This window comes from Lemur catta, chromosome 9, assembly GCF_020740605.2.
Source record: "Lemur catta isolate mLemCat1 chromosome 9, mLemCat1.pri, whole genome shotgun sequence".
NCBI classification, from domain to species: Eukaryota; Metazoa; Chordata; class Mammalia; order Primates; family Lemuridae; genus Lemur; species Lemur catta.
The window spans coordinates 14,967,033-14,987,540 of record NC_059136.1 but is presented as its reverse complement, the minus strand read 5'-3'; positions in this window follow the sequence as shown (position 1 = coordinate 14,987,540).

Genomic DNA, 20,508 nt, shown 5'->3' with positions numbered 1-20,508 from the left:
CCGCCTCCCGCCGGTAGGTGGCGGCGCCGGGCAACGCCCGGGAGATGCCCAGCCTGGTAAACAAGCCCCGCAGGTTCCGGCCCCGCGGGCTCCGGGACGCGTGTGCGGGGTGGGGCGGAGGGAGGGGACGGGGCCAGGGACGGCGGCAGAGCAAGAGACGGGGAGGGAAACGAAGGAGGGGGTGTTGTGTGTGTGTGGGGGGGGGACCTTTTTTATGGGCTTATGAAGCTTTCCAAAATTGGAAAATCTGCTTCAGTTCGAGGGTGTGACTTTACCATGTGGGTTTGAGGGTGCTCAATGGGAGGCGGGGATCAGTTTCAAGGTCAGCCGTGCCGCGGGGATGCAAGTTCCCTAACAGGTACCTGGATAGGTACTACGTGGAGACTAGTACCAGCTGGGGGACTTTCTTTCCTTTCCCCGCCTGTCTTCCCTCTCTTAGTCCTTCCTTCCCTCCTCCTCCTGCCGCCCCTGCCTGTGCAGCCTCTCAGGTGAGCCTGGGGATGGGAGCGAGCCACCTGCTGTCCTGTGGCCGGAGGAGCGTGGCACTAACCACGCGCAGCCTGGCCCCTGCGCAAGCCTCTTCCTGAGTGGCGCTCCTCGCGCCATCCCAGCAAGATAAGAATTATCATCGCCATTTTACCCAGACCTCAAAAAGGCTCAGGTCAGCCCGGCAGTAGGTGGCAAAGCTGGGATTTGAACTCCGGGTTTTCACACTTCAGAGCTAAGGCTTGTTCCCCAGTTAAGAGCACATTACCTCGCCCATGACTCCTCCAAATAAAGTCCGAATAGTATGTGTCATTCCCCAAATACCTTTAAAAAAAAAAGAACCAAAACAGTAAGCGACCAAAACAGAACAAAGCCAAAGCCACGACCACGTGGAAGCCAGTCTATGGCATGCACCTGCTCCCCAGAGGTGGGGCGGAAGCCAGGGGGCATTAGTTTAGCTTTAACGTCCTCGGGTGCTTGTACATCTCTCCAAAGAGGCTCTGGGGTAGCATCCTGGCACAGTACTCCTTGCTCCACAGAGGGCTCCAAAGAGGGGCCTGGCAGGCGGGGAAGCTGTTGCTAACTTTTATTTTCTATTTTAGGCAAGTTGCAAGCAGCCCTTTTGTTTGCCTGCGGTCCCACGCCCCCCCCCCCACCATTGTTAGATCTGTCTCCTGAGGGGGCTACCAATAATTTTCACTCAGAACACCTGCTTCTGGTTCCTTGATCTGCAAAGAAATTAATTTTCCAAGTCACACAGTTATAGACAACTTTTAAAAGAGTTACTTAAGTGACAGTTTCATTCTTACCTTAGATTAGATGGTGCCAGTTTTTTTTAAAAGAAAGAAAATTTGTGTGAACAAAATTAAATCCAAAAAATGTGATTTTTCTCTAGCTCTCTTTTATTTTTTTTGTGAAATAGTAAAAAAGGAAAAAAAAGCCGCTTCTACCAGTTTTGGGGGGTTTCCAGGTTTCCAGGAATTTACTTAGCTTGATATACAGTATATTTCTGTGGGAAAATTACAGCAAGAATATCTTGTAGATCATTACTTTCCAGCATTGTTTTATTGGTTAAAATTGGCTCCACAATATGGACAAATTGAGCAACTGTAGTAAAACCTCCCATCCTGAAACTCAGGCCCTGCTCATGACTGAGCCCTCTGTCGCCCTCCCCTCACTTGGCACTTCCACCGACAGCCGGGGAGGCCAGGCTCACTGTCCTTGGCGATTTTACTCTGCTAGGCAGAGGAGCCAGCTTCAGTGAAAACCGGCACTGCAGTGCAGATGGGGCTGGGTTTGCCCTGACATCTCAGAGCCCAGGTCCCCATCCCAGGGGCCAGGAGGAGCCTTAGCGGGGTCAGGAACGTGGCAGGGTGGCTGCTGCCTTTTCCCTCCCAGATACTCTGGCAAACTGGGGTGTGGATGGCCTCTAACACCCTCACTCTGCACTTTACCCTGAGGTTCTCCCCACCATAAAACTGTCCCCAAATCTTGATATGGTTCCATCCAGTGGCCCGGATTCTGCTTTCCGTTTATGTCTTGAAGTGGGTGGAGCCCAAGAAATGTCACACTGTGCCACCATCACCTCAGCGACTGCCCCTGTTTGGAGGGGCAGTGGCACCCAGCGATGGAGCATGCACTTTGGGGACAGAGCTGCACAGCCTTGGCCACACTCCTTAAACTCGTTGTGCTCCAGCTGTTGTGAGGATTTAACGATTTCCTCGTGTGTGAAGGACTTAACCCAGTGTCTGGCCCACGGGGAGCATAAGAATCCTCAATGTCTTAGTGTAGCAAAACGCTTTAACAATATGATACATAATAATATAGACAGAATATATAATACAATGCTATAACAATATGAATGTATACAAATAAGCACGAATGTGTATGTATGTGCATTTATGCTATTATAATATAAAGACATATTGAAAAATGTAAAAATGCAGTAGAGTCTTACTGAACTTACTGAACTACAGATCCCCGGAGGCCCTTAATGAGACTCGCTACACACACAACTATAAATAAAACATTACGAATCCACACTGAGGGGGATGCCGGGCTGTTGACTCGCTTTGGTCACAAGCTGCGTGATGATTTGTTCCTCACACCAATCTGATGTGATTCAAACTGGTGCCCGAGCAAATTGGCAAATTATTAGATGTCATGGACCTTTGGTCACTTCTCTAACAGTCAAGCTTGAGAACTGTCACTAGACAAATTCTAAGGCGTTGCTTTTCTACCCTTAAGTGTGCCCGGAGCTGAGGGAGAGGCCATCCCACATTCAAGACTGAGGGTGCTGCCGGCCACCCCAGAAGTGGTTGGAAAGTGGGCAAGCCTCCCACCCTAAGCCTCCCACTGTAAGTGTCAGGAGACTCTCAAGGGTCCAGGGGAGTCTCCTGACACTTGTGCCTCCCCACTGAGCCTTGTACAGTACCACAGCCCAGCCTGCACCGTCTCTTGTCGCTGGGTGGAGACTCTGGACCCTCCATGCACATAGCACTCATGATGTCAATCAAGGGTGTCCATTTGTCCGAGAACATGTCAATGTCATTTCCACCACCCGAGCAGAGAATGGGTAAAAACCAAGGCTGAACAGGTGCTTGCATCTCTGGAATGTGTCCCCTCCCATTTGTCTCTCCTCATTCTCTGACCTCCAGGCACTGTCCATTTGCTCCTCAGGCACCCCTGCTGTGCAGGGCTATTTTGGACCTGAGGATGGTAACAATGGTTGCCAGCAACAGTCATGCATTGTTTAACAATAGGGATACAGTCTGAGAAATGCACCATTAGGTGATTTCAACACTGTGCGAACGTCACAGAGTGTACTGACGCGAACCTGGGTGGTACAGCCCGCTACACACGTAGGCTATGGGGTGTGACCTATTGCTCCCAGGCTACAAACCTGTCCAGCATGTGACTGTGCTGAATTCTGTAGGCAACTGTAACACAATGGAGAGTATTTATGAATCTAAACATAGAAAAGGTACAGTCCAAATATGGTATCATAATCTTATGGGACCGCTGTCATACAAGCAGTCTGTTGTGGACCAAAACATCGTTATGCAGCAAATGACTGCACTGAGCATTCACTATATACTAAATTCTTTCACACATGATTTTATTTCTTCCTCTAACAGCCCTGAGAGGCCAATATTATTAGCCTCATTTCACACAGAAGGAATTGGGGCTAAAGAGGTCATGTTGTCACTCACCCCAAATCACACAGAGAGGAAGTGGATGAAAGTAGATTTTGTTCTGAGCCCAAGTCATTCATCTTTTCATTTATCAAGTAGTGATGGACTGTTTACTAGGTGCCAGTGCTTGGGCCTGTGAATTTAGTGAGGAGCAAAACAGACTGGACTTTGAGAGAGTTTAGAATCTACTGGAAAGACAGATATTAAAAGATCAGTCATAATGTTTATTGTATCAAATTACATATCATGCTATGAAGAAGAGGCACTTAGTGCTATAAAGCATGTAACAGGGAAATCTGTCTTTGCCAAGTTTCCTCCAAAAGCTGACCCTGAGACAGGGTTTGGGTTCAAGGAGTTCATCTGTGAGGGGGACACAAAGAAGGGGTGGGGAAGTGAGACAGGAAAGGGAGCCAATAAAGGGAATGTCTGCCAGGCACAGTGGCTCATGCCTGTAATCCCAGTGCACTGAGAGGCAGAGCCAGGAGGATTCCTTGAGGACAGAGTTCAAGACCAGCAAGGGCAACATCGTGAGACCCCATCTCTACAAGAAATAAAAAAAATTAGCCGGGTGCAGTGGCACGTGCCTGTAGTCCCAGTTACTCAGGAGGATGAGGCAGGAGGATCACTTGAGCCCAGGAGTTTGAGGCTGCAGTGAGATATGATGATGCCACTGCACTCCAGCCTGGGTAGCACAGTGAGACTCTGTCTCGAAAAAAAAAAAAAAAAAACAAAACGTGGGGGGGAAGAGGGGAATGTCCAGGGGAGACTCTGTGCTGTGGACAATGGGAGCTCAATCCTGCCAGGGGTGGCCTGGGAGACCACGAGGAACACACTTCAGGAGCTGGGTGCTTATCACCTATGTCTGCCTCTCGCGGTTGAAGCGTGCTCTTAGGGGGGCGTTGACCCCCCAGCACTTCAACCTGCTCCCTGAGCTGGCTGACAGCTCAACTGCAGCCACAGAAGACCCTCAGGCAGAGAGAGGCAGATGCTCAAGCTGTCGGCCCATGGGGAACTGTCCACCAAAGTCCTAGGACTGGGTGGGCACCGACTGCTCCACTAAGCCAGGGTGGGGGAAAGGTGCAGAGACTGGGCGGCGTGCAGGGGTCTGAGAGCCAGGAGGAGGTCGGAGTAGCTGCCGTGCCGTGCCGTGCAGTCGTGTGCGCTGCGGGGAGGCTGAGGGGGCTGCGAGGGTCAGACAGAACCCATTCATTCTGAGAACTACAGGATCTATTATAGAAGCACCCATGGCTGCAGCACGGACAGCAGTCTGGAGAGGGTGAAGAGAAGAGATTGGGTAGGAGGTTCTTGCCCCAGACGAAACTTGGGGTGCTGTTTGGAATGAGGTAAGATGTTGAGCAACCAAAAATGAGTGAGGATCATCTAGAAGAAGACAAGTCTGAGAGTAAGGGCACGACCTGCAAGTCTGTTGCAGGGCAGAGATGATGCTAGCAGGGCCAAGGGAGGTGGTGGTTGAGTTGGGAAGGCAAGAATTAAACCCAGTGGGACTCCCACTCGCTGTCTGCCTCAGCTCACATCCTCCCACCCCTCTGCCTGCTGTCCTCCCATCTCAAGAGAGGGATGAGACAGCAGACCCTCTCTCTGCCTGAGGGTCTTCCGTGGCTGCAGCTGAGCTGTCAGCCAGCTCAGGGTGTAGGCTGCAAGTGCTGGGGGGTCAACGCCTCCTTAAGACCACGTTTGAACCATGAGAGGCAGAACTAGGTGATGAGACAGTAGGAGGAACACTTGAAAGAAAGGGGGGTGTTTGCTGTTCAGAGGTGTAGCAGTTCGAGCTTCTGGGAGTGAGTGGCAGAAACAGACTCTGGCAAACTTATATAAGAACAGCACTTGCTAGGAAGTTACCAGGACTCATCAAACCTGTGTAGGCTGAAGGACCAGGCTTGAGAGATGGACGGGAGCAGAGTGGGTCCAGGTGGCCAGGCAGCAGGAATACCCTATTCATTCATTCCTCAAACATACGTTGAGGGCCTGCTATGTGCCAGTGTTCAAGTGCTGTGTGGACAGAGTAGTGAGCAAGTGACTGCCCCTCATCCCACGAGGAAGACAAGCAATGGCACGTCCACAGGCAAGAGAATGGCAGGTGGGCTAGAGAGCTTATGGCAGGTAAAGGAAGACCTGGGGCCACGCAGGGCATGGGGGTTCTGTTCAAGTTGGGGGGATATGGAAGTCCTTTCCAATGACATGATCAGAGGAGACTCATGAATGAAGGGAGGGTGCAGCCATGCAGATCTCTGGGGACGAGCATCCAAGAGCAAGGTGGGGGCTAGAACAGGCTCAATCCCTCATGGGGACAATTAGACTCAGGATGGCTATTGCTGACTGAGCAGGCCACAGTTGGGCTGTGGGTTTTCAGTGAAATGGTGAGCTGCTGGGAGGATTTGAACAGGGGATGACCCGATCTGGTTTGCATGTTGAAAGGATTCCTCTGACTTCAGTGTAAAATAGTGGATTGTAGAAGCAGCTAGAGGGAGCCCAGCCAAGAGGCTCCCAAGGAGGGGTCTCGGCCACAGGTGACGGGGTTGAGGGAGCCGTTGCAGTAGGGAGCGACTAGTGACCAGACTCGAGGCATTCTCTGGAGGGGGAACTGATAGTGCTAACGGTTTAGATGAGGGAAAGAGAGCGGTTCAAGAACTCCTAGGTTCTTGGCCCAGTGAGATGACAGTTACTGAGATGGGGATGGCTAGGGACAGAGAGATGTAGTTGTGTGTGCTGGGGTCACACCAAGACACACAGACCTCTAGAAAAATCTCTGGTGATAGCTCCAACTATCCTGCATTTTTTGTGTCACTTGTTCAAGATCCTTCAAGTCCTAGAACGTCACATGCATTTTCCCTAGTGGCACTGAGGCTGGACAGAGAGGCCCAGCCCCTGGACAGAGGCTGCCCCTTCTTAGGACAAGGCTTCTCAGGGAATGCCCCAGACGAAAGTTGGGGTGCTGTGTGGAATGAGGTAAGATGATGAACCAAAGAGTAAGAATCCACTAAAAGAAGGTAAGTCCGAGAGCAAGGGCATGACCTGCAAGTCTGTTGCAGGGCAGTCGGCTCAAGCAGGAGCCACCTGGGCTGTGGATTGTGGGCTGGGGCTGGGAGCAGCGAGCAGAAGAAGGTCCAGGGAGGAAGGTTTTGATCTGGTATATGGCAGAAATTTCCAACCTCTTCCAGGATCCCCTGGGCCACTGGGATGCAGCCATTCCCCAGCACTCAATGCATTTGAGCATTAGCTGGAAGAAAGTGGAAGAAGAAAGCTAAGCATGGTGATAGGTGGTTGAACCAGGTGAGGGGCTCAAAGTATTTGGACTGAGCACTCCCCCCAAAATGTTTTTTTATTTTTGTTTTTTGTTTGTTTGCTTTTTTGAGACAGGGTCTCACTCTGTAGTCCAGGCTGGACTGTCGTGGAACTCCCGGGCTCAAGGAATGCCTCCACCTCAGCCTCCTGCATAACTGGGACTACAAGCCCATGCCACTGCACCCAGCTAATTTTTCTATTTTCTGTGGAGAGGGGGTCTTGCTCTTGCTCAGGCTGGTCTCAAGTTCCTGGCCTCAAGCAATTCTCCCACCTCGGCCTCCCAAAGTGTTGGGATTACAGGCGTGAGCCACTGCCCTGAATATTTTGAGGATGCATCCTCTCTGTGTGTGAGTGCATGTGTTTATTCAAATGTATATCACATTCTACCATAATAATAGTAGATATGCCTATAATAAACCATCAGAAAATGGCTTTTAAAAGGATAAGCAATAGATGAAATAAATCTATTTTAAATTAATTTTTATTTTATTAATTAATACTAAAAATTATTTATCTCTCATTAAATTAATTATTAATATTTTAGGGCCATGCAATTTAAAATGTTGCATTATTTGTTTAAAGGATTTACTGTGTAATACTATCATGTGAAAGCCTGGTTCTAAACGTAGTTTCCTTGAATACTTGGTTTTGCTAACTGTTGAGCTGTGTAAGATAATTTTAAAGATGCCTGGTTGCAAACTGCTTGCAGGCACCACTGGCCATGGTTAGCGAATCAAGGCTTCCATTTTTCAGTTCCAGCCATCAACTGATCAAAAAATTTTAAATGAGAAATGGTTAGTAATTCTCCATCTCCTTTTTTGTTAATCATTTATTCCTGAAACTGATTTGGAAAGTATTAGAGTTTTTGATTATTTTAATAGTGGCAAAATTCATATAACAAAATTTGCCGTTTAACCCATTTTTAAGTGCAGTTTAGTAGCGTTAAGTACATTCACACTCTTGTGCAATCTTCAGAATTGTTATGTGTGAATATGTGGAGATGTGCAAGGAAAGGGCTGCTACCACTACCTTTTTCCCCTAATGTATTTTTTTTTTAAACAGGGTCTCAGTATGTTTACTGAGTACGTCAAAACACTACAGTCTGAGGTTCTGTCAGATGAAGTTCACAGCTAGCAGGGTTTTGTTCCTCCGAAATGGTTATACTTTGGGCTTCAAATCCATTTCCGGGTTGGTTTGCTTCTGAATCACACATAACTAGAGGGTGCATCCCCTCTTTGGGGTCCCAGGTTATTTGGGGGGGGATTTCTTACGGTTTTGATCTCTTCCTCTTGCCCCAGGAGGCTGTAAAATCTCATGGTCCTATGTGCCTAGATCAGTAAGTACCCTGAGAACAAGGGTTTTCAGGTTTCTCAATTTTTCATCAATTTTCAATGACCTAGTAATTCCTAACTATGTTGCTATGTTGTTAATTCCTTGATATCTTAAGAAAATTTTAAAAAATACATTTTATCTAGCATTTTTATATGTTTTCAGTGGGAGGGTCAGTCTAAATAACCTAGCTCAGCATTAACACATCCAGAGGTTCCTCTTGTCCATTTGGTTAGAGTTAGTTTACTTAAAACTGGGTACTATAATTTGTGAAGCCACTTAATCTCATGCACCCAGACAGCAATGTATTATGATCAAACCTCCCTCTCTTCTCCTAGGATTCCTGCTACCGCACACACTGGAGATGTTTGACCAAAAGAGAACAATGCTGTTATCCACACACCAGATACTAGTAAAAATTAATTTCGTCCTTATATTTTACATAAAAAGAAAAACAAAAAAAGTATTTCTATTTTATGTTCCAAAATGTCATCTCACACATCCCTTTTTGAATTTGGGTTCTGCCAACCCAGGGGTCCTATTATTCTACCAAAATCTGCTCCAGTAAACAGGTATCTTGTCAGGGATGTTCAGTAATTCCCAACTCCAGCTCATGCCTTTGCTGCAGGAGATTGTGGCTGGCTCACTTAACCTTGCTCTCCGCTGTGTCTGTGGTTCCATAGTTTGACTTTATTAGAGATGAATACAGCACTTCCATTCGCAGGTACAGCCCCTATTTAATTGTGAAATGACACATTTATTCCTGCTCTTCAGGCTCTGAAAACAGGTACGTGGGATTTGAACGTGGCCGGGGCAGGTGGGGTTCTGATGCCCTGTCAGTGATCCTGCTGGACGGTTCTCTGCATAGAACCGTCTGTGGGCACGTAGAAAACTAACCGCATGTTCCGCCACGTTCAAGCCACTCCTTTTCCTCTTTCTCCCAATGCTGAGTAGATGTTTTATCTTAAAGTTTCTAAAATGCCAAACTGTGGCCCTAGGGTCCCATTGAGAGGGTTGTGGCTGTTTTCTCACGCGAGGCGGAACATGCAGACCCGCTCGGAGGCAGGAAATCTGGAGTTCTCCACCAGCCTGTTGCCAACCTGCTGGTGACCTCGAATACTTCGCTCAACTTTTCTGGTTCCTGCTCCTGCAAGTGAAGAGACTGATTTGGCTTGATGCTCTTTAAGATTCCATTCAGCCCCCAAACAAGGTACACTCTGCATTCTAGGATTCTCTCCTGTTCCTGTGAGGGTGGCTAATGTCCTAATGCTCTGAATTTATAGAAACTGGAAAATCAGAGTAATTCTAGAGTAGTTTGATTTCTAGTAATTTTTAAGTGGTGAGCCACAAAATTGTTACTGAGGCTGAAAGCTGAATTTTATAACAGGACAAATGTAATATAGATATTATGTCTCAAGTTTAATAAAGAGGGGCAATAATTTGGCATAATATCGTGGATTATATGCTACAATTATTGCCCTCTTTATTTTTAAAAAATTGAAATCATTTGGCATCCAAGCAAGTATATACACCTTACCAATATATAACTTTGTGGTTAAAGCTGAGATTTTCCTCTCCCTTCAAAGCCATTCTTCACTTGGGCTTTTTTCTTATCTTAACAAGGAAATAGCAGGAAAAGCTTCTTTGCTTGGTCTTCAGTGCTAAAGTGTGAATGTAGGTTTGTAGTGTGTTTTTCTCTCTCAAGGAAAAAGTAGGTGTGCCATATTGCATTGATTTTCCTTTTCTTCTTTGCACTTTTTCTATGATCTAGTTTTCGCAACTTAAACTTCCATTTAGAACCTGGAAGAAATTCTGTTATTTTTAAGGCAAGCATAAAAATTTGGAATGCTTTGCTCTAACTCATCTCCCCATCCTTGGGGGAAGGAGTTTCCCAGTGACCACGCATGGTCAGGATGCTGTTGGGTCTCAGCCTCCTGGCTGCAAGGCGTCCCCTACCTTAGAGACTGCAGGTGTCCCGTCCTGCTCCCCCCCTCCTGGCTTGGGAGAATACTCGCAGAACACTGCCCCATCACACCAAGCAGAACCGGCTTCTCTTGGGCTCATCCCACTTCAGTCATTTTTCTCTCTGCACCACATTTTCAGATCCCGTTTTTTTTTTTTTCGTGCCTCAGTGGGTAGACTGGTGGGTTTCCAGGATTCCTGAGAAAGGTGTCAGCCACCATCTGTTCAACTGCTTTTCAACTCGGGAACATGAGAAGTTAGCTTGACATTGGTGCGAGATTGCGGTGGGGCTCAGGCACAGAGAGGGATGCTCACATCCTCTCTAGGATCTGATTTCGGCAGCGTCGAAATACCAAGGCAGGGCCTAATTACTTTGTGCCCGGGCTCTTTTTGGGGAAGTGGAAACTGCACAGGGATCCCTGGAGATAATGCAAACTACAGCTTCATTTCTGCTGTGATGGGTTATCCAAGTTAATCGTGTGTTTCAATCTGCCCCACCTCTCCCGTCTCTCGTTCTTCCACTCCCAAGACTCCTTAGCCTAGAAGAATGGACCGAGGTGGTATATCTCTCTTTTGTTCCTGTGGATTCACCACTCCCGCGTCGATGAGCACCCCAATAAGCAGGGATAGAAAGACAGGGCTGGATGGTGTGGGCCTGCTGTATACGTACATCAGACGTTGTCCATGTCCTGCTCATGGCACTTGGACCATGCGTCTTCCACAGGGGCTATACCACTAACAGGGAAAAAAATTGGTTGGCAGAGAGGGACACAAAAAAATCTTACATATTGTAATGATTTCTGGCATTCTAAAGGGACAAAGTACATAAACAAATGCGGCATTAAAATTTCACGGGAACGTGGAGGCAATCAGAAAAAAATATTTGAAAAAGCTACTTAGGGGTAGCAATGATAAAAAAGAAAAGATTGAAAAATACTACTTTGGACCCTGTTTTCTCATGTACCCCAGGTGGCTTCCCGACACTAGGATCTACATCTCTGTCCTCGAAGGCTTCCCTCTACTTCCCCAGAATCTGTCAACCAGCAACTGCCTGTTACTGGTATATAAGTATCCCCACTCCCTCACCCCAGGGATGCACTGGGCAATTCTGACGTTTCCCAGAGTTTGCCTGCAGGGATGAGCTCCCATCACCCTCGTGGCTGCTGCTTAGGAGTGTACCCTGGATCTGCTGCCTCCTTTGTCCTGTCTCACTTTCCCACCTTCCTGATTTCCCTCCACCTTCCAAATAAGCCCCCATGCACTCAAATCCCTGTCTCAGGGTCTGCTTCCATGGGACCCCAAATTAAGACTGTATGTATGAGTGTGTGTATGTGAGTGTGTGTGTCAAATGATTTGTAGCTTCATTAATTAAATAAGTACAAGAGGGCCCACTGTAGTCCCTGCTACTCAGGAGGCTGAGGTGGGAGGATTGCTTGAGCCCGGGAGTGTGAAGCTGCAGTGAGCTATGACGACACCACTGTACTCTAGCCTGAGTGACACTGTGACACCCTGTCTCTAAAAAACAAACAAAAAAGGGCCCAGGCATGAGAGAGTACCAGGATGGTAATTAACCTAATTCTATGTCCCTGAAGTCCATTACAAAAGTTTTTTTTAAAGCATGGACTCTGGAGCCAGAGTGCCTGGCTTTCCCACTTTCTAGCTGTGTGACCATAGGCAAGTCACTTATCTTCTCTTGGCCTCAGTTTTCTCATCTATAAAATGGGGATGATGGTTGTACCTCCTCATAGAATTGCTGTGGGCATTAAAGGAGTTAGCAGTGGAACGCTCTCAAGGCAGTGCCTGGGACAAGGGTTAGCTCCTATCACTGTTGTTGTTGTGTTGTAGCTGCTGGGCGCACTGCTGTGACACTGCCAGACTGTGTGCACAGGCCCTCTTCTCAACAGGAAAGGGAAAGCAGCAGTCTTACTGGGAGATTTTGAACTAGAAGTCACCTTTTGGGTGACTAAGGAGGCCCAGACGTTGGGCTACCTGGGTTAATGAGTTATTATTGTATTAACAGTCACATATTTAGTTTCTGCTCAGAGCAATATCACACCCCTGCCTTTGGGATTCAAAGATCCCCATCTCTAGTAAAATCTGCAGCCAGCACCTGCTTTATGACCCGCTGGGCTACTGAATCCAAACCCAGAATTATGACACAGGTAGGCACTGGCCTCAAGTCATGAGCGCTACTGGGCAATACATCCCTTTGGCATAAGAAAAATCCTCCATGTTTCTTTTCTCTCCATTTGCAGCAACAGGACAAATGTAGGTGATGGCTTCATACAAAGCCTTAAAAGCCAGAGAACCCAAGTGCAAGGGGAAGGTAGGATCCCTCACATCCACGGCTGAGCTTCCAAAGCAATGTTTCGCTCTACCACAGTTCTGATTTGGACATGATTTATTTGTGAGTCAGAGATCCCATGAGTTGATAAAATGTGTAACACCTCTGTGAAAACCTACATGGTAATTTCCCTTTGCATCTAAGCATTTCACTTAGATTTTTGCTCCACATGGTCTGCTTATGGAACAGAGTCACAACCCTTGTAACCCTTGAGTCTCCCTGGTCATTGTAGAGAAGGCCCCAGTCCCCTTGCACATGCTCTGTTTCTGTTTCTTCTTTCCCATTGTTTTGGCACATGACTTTTCCTTTCCTGACTCCATGTGGCCATCACTGCACCAGCTGTACATGAACTTTCTCTGAAATAACTGTTTCCATTAGCACAGGAGCTGGTGAATTTTTTCCATAAAAGGCCAAATAGTAAACATTTTAGGCCTTGAAGACCATATGATCTTTGTTGCAACTACTCAACTCTGCCATTGTAGCATGAAAACAGCCACAGACAACAAGTAAACAAATGAATGTGGCTTTTTTCCAATAAAACTTTATTTACAAAAGTAGGCAATGGGCCGGCGTTGGCTCATAGGCTATAGTTTACTGGTCCCTACCATAGAACAACAAAATTCAAGCAAAATTCATCTTTCTCCAGCTCCACTCAATAAGGTATTAACAAATTGTCTTGCTCTTTTCTTAATGATGTTTTATGTAATACCATGGTACACAAGCGTTTCTATATTTACTTCTAAAGCTGCTTTGAGACACAGCCAGGTCTGTACTGCAACATTCTCTATATATTCACCATACTTTGTCAATTCAAAGCAATAATTAGGGTCCCCGTATTCATGCATTCGTTTCATAAAAACCACATACCAGCCACCAAAGTTACACCCGTTGGGACATTCATCAATGCTTCTTATTTCACTTTTCTTCTCGTTGCACACGGTATAATTTTGTTTACCACATTAGGCACAGTAACCAGGTTTTACTCTGCCATGGACACACAGTTAAAAGAAACAGTGAATATTGACTGTACTAACTTTGGCTCAAGACATCTGCACGGAAACTTCAAACCAGAAATACAATTTCTCTGGCTATTTCCTCCACACTCCTGAGTTCAACTGTGCACAGATTATTTGTTATTGTGGTGACACAAATAAGGCTTCATTAACATGGCCATTCTGATCCCGGTAAACAAGTTTATTTACACTTGAGCACGGCGGAAGAATGAAGTCCCAGAGAAAAGTTCGCGGTAGGTGGCCCTGCCTTCTTCATCTGGAAGGGCTTTGACAAAACCCCCGGCACCTCAGCTAGACAAGCTGCTATTCAGCCACCCAGGGTTAATGAAAGTTCGGGGTGTGCGCCTGTTAAAAGACGACGACAACGCTTGTAATCAAGGCTGGTCACATTTTTATTTAATGATATGTGTCAGTGCTGTTCTGAGCGTTTTCCCTAACTCCTTGTTCCTTTGCTCTCCCAGTGTATATAAAAAGGAGAAATCAGGTCTCTTTGGTGACACGTGATGACGGGTTAGTTATTGGATACATCAGGGTTTTTGGCTTATAACTAGATGTCAAGTAGTCCTCAAAGATGACAAAACCTGGAAAGATACTATTCCAGGTGTTTCTCTTGGATTGAGAGAAAGAAAAAGTCTAATTGTCACACTGAAAAACCAGTGTGGGGATGTGGCCGTGATTCTGTCTTCGGCACATTGTTTCTGGGTGACAGGAAAGCCCCAGCAGGTGTTTGGGCCCTTTGCTATTGAGGACTGGTGGGTGGGTCCTCACACAAAGCAAAAGCAGAGGGAAATTCAAGGTCCTAATGCTGCAGCTGCTGGGAAAACAGGCAGTGGCGGGTGCAAATGTGAATGCAGGTCCCTGCCACAGCCAGGCCCACAGAACAGACACCCCGAGCAGGGCAGAGCCAGTTCATCTCCCCTCCTGAGCCTTCTGGTTCAACGCCAGGCCCTTTCTCTGGGACAGCCAAGCCTGGTCCTGCTCACGTGGTTTTTGGGGTGGCCAATGGTCAGCATCCTACTATTCAAGGAACCGAGAGAAACCCCCCTGTCTCTGACAGCCTGGAGCCAGATGCCAGGGTGGTCTCTCTGGCGAGTCAGCTGGGTAAGGAAGAGCAGGCTTCAGGCAGGGGCAGGGGACAGGGCAGGAAGGAGACCTGACATTCACAGAGCACTGACCACACCCTGGACATAGAGGTAAGTGCCTTAGGTCACGTGGCTACATGTCACTGGGATTACTTGAGACTCTGAGAGTGGCATTATCCATGCCCCAGGTTGGTTTCCTCCCACAGCCTTTTCCTGGGAGGTTGGTTTCAGCTAGAGAGGAGAAAGAGACTTGCATGGCAAACACAGGCCACTTCGTGCAACAGAGGGGTCAGTACCAGCCAGAGAAAGGTTTGTGTGTCTGGGTGGGGTTCTACTCTTGGGCATCTGAAGCCACTGCCCTCCAACTTCTGCAGGAGGAAAACGTGATGGATGCAGTTGGCCTTGAGCTGGGAATCCTTTGTTGGGGAGGAATGGCAGGGTGTCAGGATTAACAGAGAAAGAGAGAGAGAGATTGGGAGCACGTTGGAGGAGGAAAATGAGGCAGAGCATCAAAGAGGGTGGCTGCCCAGATGCACCTCCAAGGCAAACTCTGTTTGGACTAATACATAACTCAAGGGGAAAGATTTAAGAACAGATCCTGCACCATCCGCTAGACCCTGGGAGGATGTGTGATCCTCTGGCAGTAAGATTTCTTTCTAGTAACCAACTAGACAGATACCAGGGGCACAGCTACAGGGTTCCATCCACTTAGATATGGCACCTGAGGCTCAGACGCTGAGCAGGTGGCCAAAGGCTTACTCACTCAGAAGCTGGTCACACCCTACCTGTCCCAGCATGAGCAGACCAGCCAGTGAGGCCACAGGACTGGACTGAGCCTCCCAAGGCCTGGGTTTAACTGCAAATGGGAGTTTGTAACTGGTAACCAGACCAGGTTTCAAGCCCCAAGGAGCTTTTAGTCCATAAGGGGAGATAAGACAAAGCAAGTAATCTCTTCATATGATATTAATAATTTACTGGGTATTTTTATGCACTTTGCCCTATGGGCTACACATACGTTAACACACTAAATCCTCCAACAGTCCGGTGAGCTTAGCCCTATTACTATCTTCTTCTTAAAGACGGGGAAACAGTACAAAGAGGTTAAATGACTTGGACAAGTTACACCCATCAGTAAGTGCAGGGCTGGGATTCTAACCGAGACGGATGGCTCCAGGGAGGGTGTGAGAATGCAGCCTGGCCAGCGTGAAGACAGACAGAACTTTGTGAGGCAAGAGAGCTTCAACCACTTCCCCAAATAACCACATTTACAGAGGCTTTTACATTCAGTACGTCTAGGTCTAGTCCTCGTAAAGTAGGAATCTGCTCAAATGCAAATGAGGAACCTGAGTGTCAGGGGAGCAATACAACTTGGAATGACTCACATACCCAGTAGCTTGGCAGAGTCGAGATTCAACCTTGGGTCTGTCTGGTTTACAGTTTGCTCTCTTCCCACCAGTTCACTCCTGGCTGATTTAGAGGAGGATGGGACTGCCTTGGCCTTTCTGGGGTTCCATGACATCTGGTTCCTGGGATATTTCTAGAGCTATGAGTGTTTATTGCCAGTTATGAGCAAGGCAAGATTGCTCAAGAGTTGAGGTCTAATCATGGAAGGCTAAAGAAAGGGTGAGATTTTTAAGGCCTAGATGGAAGCAATATCCTGGTTCATAACCAAGTGTCACAATCTCTATGCCATCAGCAAGAGCAGTTTGTGATTATGCAGACTGTGTAGACTTAGTGAGTCACTCTGAGGTTAGTTCATTTTTTAATACAAATGTGCAAAGCAGAGTTTTAAGAAGTTGTAGAGGCCGGGCGTGGTGGCTCACGCCTGTAATCCTAGCACTCTGGGAGACGGAGGTGGGAGGATCGCTCAGAGGTCAGGAGTTCGAGACCAGCCTGAGCAAGAGTGAGACCCCTTCTCTACTAAAAATAGAAAGAAATTATCTGGACAACTAAAAATATATAGAGAAAAAATTAGCCAGGCATGGTGGTGCATGCCTGTAGTCCCAGCTACTCGGGAGGCTGAGGCAGTAGGATCGCTTAAGCCCAGGAGTTTGAGGTTGCTGTGAGCTAGGCTGATGCCATGGCACTCACTCTAGCTGGGCAACAGAGTGAGACTCTGTCTCAAAAAAAAAAAAAAAAAAGAAGTTGCAGAGATCAAGGGTTTTGTTTGTTGGTTGGTTGGTTGGTTTTTTGAGACAGGGTCTCATTTTGTTGCCCAGGCTGCAGTGCAGTGGTGTCATCACAGTTCATTGTAATCTCAAGGTCCTGGACTCAAGCGATCCTTCTGCCTCTGCCTCCCAAGTAGCTGAGACTACAGGTGCAAGCCACCGGGTCTGGCTAATTTTTTTATTCTTTGTAGAAACAGAGTCTTGCTATGTTGCTCATACTGGCCTTGAACTCCTGCCCTCAAGTGATCCTGCCCCCTTGGCCTCCTAAAGTGTTGGGATTACAGGCGTGAGCCACTCTGCCCGGCTGAGATCAAGTTTTTAAATTGTCAACTGGGAAGATCACAGCTAGAAAGGCCACTGTAATAAATGCTGACTATAACTTGTCACCCACTAATTGAGTCATCTGTCAGGTCAATTTGGATTTTTGCGTATCAGGTTACCCAACCCATCCAGGCAGAAGGGTTGGTTACCTGAAGTAACCTGGGCTGGAGGCATCAAAGGGCATTCTTGGAGCAAGTGGCATTTTGGAGCCTCTGAGGGTTAAAGCTGGCAAAACTAAATTTGCGGAAAACCCCAAGGGTCCAAGTCACATGCACACTAGGACAAAAAGGGACAAAAAGCAAAGGGAGGGAAGTATCAGGAAGTTACAAGGCAATTGTCACTTTCTCTTTTAAGATTAAACTCATTTGTGTATAGCAGAAAACCCCAAGTAACAAATAAGAATTATATAAGTTACAGAAAGAACAGACAGAAAGCAAGAAGCATGGCTTGTTTCTCTCTCATATAGAAGTCCCAATGTTATTCCCTAACTGTCTAGGGTTAATATGGCCAATCTGTTCCACAGTGGTCTTGAGAGCTATTTTCATTCAGGTCAATGCTGGCTGCAGTGGCAAACAAACCCATAAATTTTAGTATCTTAATAAAAGTAGTTTCTCCTGGTTATTTAACAGTCCAATGTAAGCATTTCTCATCAGCAAGCATCTTTCCTCCACGTGGGTCCAGCCCATTGTAGGCTCTTATAAGTATTTGTTAAATAAACCTTGTAAAGAAATATATTGAAGGAATTAGGGGCACAGATTCCTTTCATTTTGTGGTTCTGCCATTCCCTAAAGTCTCAGAACCTTTGCACTTGGCCACATGAGCACAGAGGAGGGAATGTAGATTCTAAAGTGCCACATCTGGAGGTGCCCGTGTCAGTTCTATTCAAATTCCTTTGGCTAGTAATTATTCTAAGCTCCAAGAAAGGCTGGGGAGCGTAGTTTAGCTGTGTGCCCAAGAAGAAGGGCAAATAGCTTTCTTTGGACACTAGACTTTGCTATGGGGACCCAGGCTCCCTCCAGCTCAGGGGTCTGTCACTATTAGACTCTAGCCTTTGATAAAAAGTGGCAGCCAGCAAAGCAGCTTTCTAGGGGGCAACCTGAAGAACCACTGAACTAAATCCTGAGTATAAGTCATCACTCCCTAAATAATTAATCTCCAGGGTCAGTTTGGATTTTTCCACCCATGAGATGGAGTAAAACAAAACAAAATAAAAACCAAAAACAATAAAGAAACAAAAAACAGAAATAAGGGCAAATGCTTAGTGTACTTTAGTTTCTTCATCTGTAAAACAGAGATCATAAAAACACTTCACAGGGTTGTGAGAAACAAAGGAGTTGATATGTGTAAAATGCTTAGAAGGGTGTCTGACTCATTAAATACTCAATGATAGACAGCGATGGGAAGGCCAAGGAGAAAAGAAGGAAGGAAAGGAGGAGGGAAAAAAGGAAGGTTGCCCTGAAGCAGAAGGTTCTCCAAGGCAGACATTTCCCAGGAGCTTCTGCTTATTTCCCATTGGTGAGAACTTAGTCACATGGTCACATGTAGCTGCAAGGGAGGCTGGCAAATGTAGTTTTTATTCCAGGGCTGGCTAAAGATCAAGAGTTTTATTACTATGGAAGAAAAAGGGAACGGATGTTGGGAGACAACTCATAGTTTCTGCCGCATTTAGCAACAGCCTGGACAAGGCTCATTTTTTTCATGGCTGCTAAGTTTCCACAGAGTGGGTTTAAAAGACAGAACTGGGACCTGAGACAAAGACCTTTGCAGGACCATGCAGTAATAGGCAGTTTATTATCTCAGTCTTACCAAGGCACACTTGGCCCCATCACTGGCCCCATGCATGTACCATCAGGGGACCTTGGCGCCCAATCAGGGGCAGCCTGGAGGAGACCCATACTGGGTGCTAATCCTCCCATGGCTCGAGTGCCCCACTTCCAAATGCATGCCATGTGTGAGGGAGTATGTGGGAACCTGAACCACCTCTGGGACTGAGGCTAACTCACCTAGGAGGGGCCCCGCCTCCCCAAACCATTCAGGAGCTCTGGATCAGATGCCAGTCTCCATCCACGCCTCAGCCACTCCCTCTCCTTCCCTTGGCCCTGCAGCCCCACAAGACCCCAGCTTCCTTATTGCTGCCTTGGACCCTCCTCTCGCCCCAGGCCCGGTTCCTGCCTGACTGCCGGGCTCCATCTAGGCTTTGCCTCACCCTTTGGACCTGGTGTTATGGGTTGGATTGTCTCCCCCTAAGCCCCACTCCCACACTCATATGTTGAAGTTCTAACCCCAGTACCTAAGAATGTGACTTCATTTGGAAATAGAGTCACCGCAGATGTAATTAAATTAAGAGGAGGTCATACTGGAGTAGGGTAGGCCCCATCCAACATGACTGATGTCCTTATAAAAGGGAAATTGGACACACACACACACACACACACACACACACACACACACACACAGGGAGAGCACCACATGAAGAGAAAGGCAGGTATCCAGGTGATGCATCTACAAGCCAAGAAACGCCAAAGATTGTGAGCAAACCTCCAGAAGTTAGGAGACAGGCATGGAACAGACTCTCCTTCACAGCCCCCAGAAGGAACCATGAGTGGCCCACTTCCAAATGCCTGGAAGCAGCCCTCCCGACATATTGATCTCGGACTTCTGGCCTCTAGAACAGTAAGACAATAAACGTCTGTTGTTTAGCCACCCAGTCTGTGGGATGTGGTTATGGCAGCCCTAGGAAACGAATACACCTGGTCTGTCTTCAGCTTGCCCTGATCATCCAGACCGGGGCTCCCCAGCTGCTCCAGCCCTGGGCTCCGTCTCCGCCTTGGCTTTCCAGGTTCCAGCCCCACCCCACTCACCCCTGCTCTGCCCTCTCTTTCTGCCCAGGTCTCTCTCCCTGCAACCCTCCAGCGTCTGCTGCCAGCACACCTGGCATTGATAACAGCACTCAGGGACCACACATTCACTTTAAGAATCCTCCTCTCACAAAGCTATTTACAACCAGTGAGTGAGCATTTTAGGTCAAAATCTCTCACCTCTGCTTAGGCTTTATTTGCACAACAAAATGAAATAGCGTTGAGCATCCTTGGGATAGATTAACATTGACAGTCACACCGAATAATTAATTAGACAGATCATTATTCTTGGGAGGGGGAGCAGTATTTTTGCCAGAAACAAAGCAAGGGGTGGTTCTCGGCACTCCCCCTCTTCAGAACGTGTGGCTACGGCTTCTGTGTCTGGGCCATCTAGACCTTCCCAGGTATCTGGGCCATCAGGGCAAGAAGTCTCAGTCATTATCTACAA